Genomic DNA, 4,545 nt, shown 5'->3' with positions numbered 1-4,545 from the left:
CCAACAGTTTCATAAACTGTGGAATTGATGATTCTGGTTGTTCGAGGTACGCTATTAGGTCATCAGCAAACAATCCTATTTTATGTTCAACGCCATTCATTGAAACTCCTTTAATTTCAGGTTTTTCTCGGATTGCCTGTGCCAGAGGCTCAATAAAAAGAGCAAACAGAGTTGGGGAGAGTCCACAACCCTGCCTAGTGGATCTTTCTAATTTAAATGTTCCTGTTAAATTCCCGTTTATTTTAATTTTAGCCGTTGGTTGTGAATATATTGTTTTTATAATTTCAACTGATTTGTTATTAAATCCCATTTTTTCTAAGACTAAGAATAAAAATTCCCAATTAACGCAGTCAAAAGCTTTTTCCGCGTCAATACTTAAGAGAACTGTACTTATATGTTCTCTTTGGGCTCTTTCAGTTAAGTGTAGGGTTCTTCTAATGTTGTCGTGTGTCTGGCGACTTTTTATGAATCCCGTCTGGTCCTCATCAATAATGTCAGGTAAAAATGTGTTTATCCTGTTACAGATTATAGACGTGTAGATTTTGTAATCTATATTTAGTACTGAAATAGGCCTATAATTGGCGCACGACTGTTTGTTTTTCCCTGGTTTCAACAGAACTGAAATAATTGCTTCGGACCAGGAAATAGGCATTTTATCATTTTGTAGGGTCCAATTCAAAGATTTGTGTAATATTGGAGTCAGCTCATCTTTAAATATTTTATACCATTCAGCTGGAAACCCGTCGCTGCCTGGTGATTTATTGTTTTTCAAAGAGCTTATGGTTTTTAATATTTCCTCTGTAGTAATTTCAGCTGTAAGTAGTTTATTTTGATTTAATCCGATAAATGGCAGATCCATATTTTCCAGAAAGCTTCTTTTATCTTGTTCACAGGCTGAAGGAGGTTGTGAATATAGCTTTTTATAGTAATTAGTGAATATTCTCTCAATTTCCTCTGGATTATTTGTTACTTTATTGGTTTCGGGATCAAGGATTTCATAGATTGTATTCAGAGTTTGTTGTTTTTTAATTCTTTTGGCTAGTAATTTTGTTGATTTAGGCCCTACTTCCTGATAGCTTTGTTTGAAATAAATCATCTTTTTTTCTATTTCGTCCTCTAATATGTGGTTGATTTGTTTTTTAATATTTTGTATTTGTTGGTATATTTCTGTTGTATTTTTATTTATGAGCTGCTGTTCAAGTTCTTTTAATTTTACCGAGTATTCTTCATATTTTTGAATTCTCTTTTTCCGCAACCATGCTGTCTTCGCTATTAGTTTTCCTCTAATTACTGCTTTAAGAGCATCCCATAGCACTGTAGGGTCTACCGCTCCATTGTCATTGTCATCCATATATTGTTTTATGTCGGCTTTTATGTCCTTTATAATTGTTTCATTATTCAAAATCCCAACGTTCAGTCTCCATGTTGTTTGTTTCTTCCTATTTGATATATTTATTTTCATGTGCTGGATATTATGGTCAGACACATCTGCACCCTCAATTTTACATTCTTCTACTCTATTAATATCTGATTTAAAAACAAAGAAATAGTCTATTCGTGAATGTACTTTGTGACTTGCGGAGTAATGTGTGTAAGCTTTCTTACGGGGGTTTAAGCTTCTCCACACATCCAGCAATCCCAGTTCTTCCATTGATAATTTAACAAATTTGGCAATAGCCTTTTTATGTTTATGTTTACTAGTTGTGTCTAATTTAAAGTTTAAGGCTACATTGAAGTCTCCTCCACAGATTAATATACCCTCGGCCTCTTCAGCAATAACGTTAAACAGGAATTTAAAAAACTGTTTATCACTTTCAGGTGGGGCGTATACATTTACTATTGTCAAAACTGCATCTCCCATTCGTCCTTTAACAATGATGTACTGCCCGTCCTTCCCCTTTATGACTTTGTCAGTCTCAAATTGAGTTCTGTTTGATATCAGAATAGCGACTCCTCGTTTGCGGCTTTGTTTGTATGAACTGTAATATGTATTTCTGAATCCTAGTTTTTTAAGTTTCTCGTGTTCTTGATCATTTAAATGGGTTTCTTGTAATAGAGCTAATTGTATATTTTCTTTTTTTAATTTTTGCAGAATTATCCCCCTCTTTTTGGGTGTGGTTAACCCATTCACATTTAACGAGGCAATACTCAAACTACACATTTTATCGTATAACAATCATATTTATGCACCTAGACCGTGACCATGTAAACAAAAATTGTAAAAAACTGTAAAACCTGAACACAAACGTAAATTGTGACTTCCACATGGAGAAAAGATGATCCATCTCTCCTCTCTCGTCCCCGTTGGTGGGTGGGCAGGATGTCCTCATTCCAGATGGGAGCCTGCCTCTAGACATAAGTCTAGCTTTGTCCAACGTTCCTTCCTCCTCAGTCTGTGAGCTCCGTCTCGGCCTTTTTTGTTTAATTCGACTCCATTTACGGATTCCCTGTGGTTATTTCCTCTGGTATTCCTGGAGCCTCTCTTGTGCACGCCGCGCTGTCCCTCCGACGCGCTGCCATCCCTCTGCTGCTTGGGTCCGGTCCGGTCCCCTGCTGCTTTCGCTGCTTGGAGTGTTGATATCGATCCCTCTCTTCTTAATGTCTTCTGCCGCTTCCATCGCGCTGTTGTAGCTTTGTACGCCTTCCTTCCAATGAATCCTCAGCTTTGTGTATGGGGTTTGAAAACGGATTCCCCGCTCCTTCAGAACTTTTTTAATGTCCGAGTATGAGCGCCTTTGTTGTACAATTTCTGCTGGGTAGTCGTGGTCAAACTGGATGAGCTGATCTTTCACTTTTATTTTCTTTTGCCATGCTTTCTTCAGGATCGTGTCTTTCGTTGCAAAACTTAAGAAATTGACCACGACATGCCTCGGGCGCTGGCCTGCTTTGGGTTTCATCGGGGGGGTTCTGTGTGCGCGCTGCATCTGAAGATCAAAGTCCGTCGGAATGAGAAGCTCTTTTTTAAACAAATCGTTTAGATAAGTTATAACTGAGCCCCCTTCAACTTCTTCTGGTAGCCCGAAGATTCTGATGTTATTTCTCCGGGCTCTGGCTTCAGATTCCGTGACTTTGTCCCGAAGAAGTTGCATCTGTTTTTGCATTGTTTTCAGCTCACCATTCGCCTCCATGTTGCTCTCCTCCAAAGTTGCGATGCGAGTCTGGGCTTCGGCTAGGTCTGCTTTTTGAATTTCCAGCGAGTTGTGGTGCTCCTTGAACTGTCGGTCCATATCTTGCCTGAGGGAAGATATTTCCTGTTTCAGTTCGTTCTTTGCCCCTCGCAGCTCTGTGTCCAAGTCATGGATCTGAGCGCTAATTTTTGCTAGCCCGTCTAGCATTAGCTTTGTGTCGCTGGGGCTTCGCTGGTTTTCGTTGTCCGAGTTAGCTTCGCTGGCCGCTTCTTCCATCTCGTGCTCGATATTTTCTGGTTCGGTCAGCTCGTTCACTTCTTTTTTTTTTCTTTGGCTTTTCCGCAGCGTGTTTCCTCCACTCATATCTTCTTTTCTGTTGTTTTTTTTTCGAGTTTGTGGAGTTTTTAGTGAACCGAGTGTGGGAGCCTCAGACTGAGCGTGTCTCCTCTATGCCGGCATTCCGGAAGTCCCTGGTGTGGTAGATCTACACCGTGGGTCTTGTCTGGTGTGGTAGATCTACACCTTGGGTCTTGTCTGGTGTGGTAGATCTACACCTTGGGTCTTGTCTGGTGTGCTAGATCTACACCTTGGGTCTTGTCTGGTGTGGTAGATCTACACCTTGGGTCTTGTCTGGTGTGGTAGATCTACACCGTGGGTCTTGTCTGGTGTGGTAGATCTACACCTTGGGTCTTGTCTGGTGTGGTAGATCTATACCTTGGGTCTTGTCTGGTGTGCTAGATCTACACCTTGGGTCTTGTCTGGTGTGGTAGATCTACACCGTGGGTCTTGTCTGGTGTGGTAGATCTACACCGTGGGTCTTGTCTGGTGTGGTAGATCTACACCTTGGGTCTTCTCTGGTGTGGTAGATCTACACCGTGGGTCTTGTCTGGTGTGGTAGATCTACACCGTGGGTCTTGTCTGGTGTGCTAGATCTACACCTTGGGTCTTGTCTGGTGTGCTAGATCTACACCTTGGGTCTTGTCTGGTGTGGTAGATCTATACCTTGGGTCTTGTCTGGTGTGGTAGATCTACACCTTGGGTCTTGTCTGGTGTGGTAGATCTACACCGTGGGTCTTGTCTGGTGTGGTAGATCTACACCGTGGGTCTTGTCTGGTGTGGTAGATCTACACCTTGGGTCTTGTCTGGTGTGGTAGATCTACACCGTGGGTCTTGTCTGGTGTGGTAGATCTACACCGTGGGTCTTGTCTGGTGTGGTAGATCTACACCTTGGGTCTTGTCTGGTGTGGTAGATCTACACCGTGGGTCTTGTCTGGTGTGGTAGATCTACACCTTGGGTCTTGTCTGGTGTGGTAGATCTATACCTTGGGTCTTGTCTGGTGTGGTAGATCTACACCTTGGGTCTTGTCTGGTGTGGTAGATCTACACCGTGGGTCTTGTCTGGTGTGGTAGATCTACA

The sequence above is a fragment of the Oryzias latipes genome, chromosome 12 (assembly GCF_053564925.1).
Source record: "Oryzias latipes strain Hd-rR chromosome 12, Olatipes_Hd-rR_3.1".
NCBI lineage: Eukaryota > Metazoa > Chordata > Actinopteri > Beloniformes > Adrianichthyidae > Oryzias > Oryzias latipes.
This window is presented reverse-complemented; position numbering follows the sequence as displayed.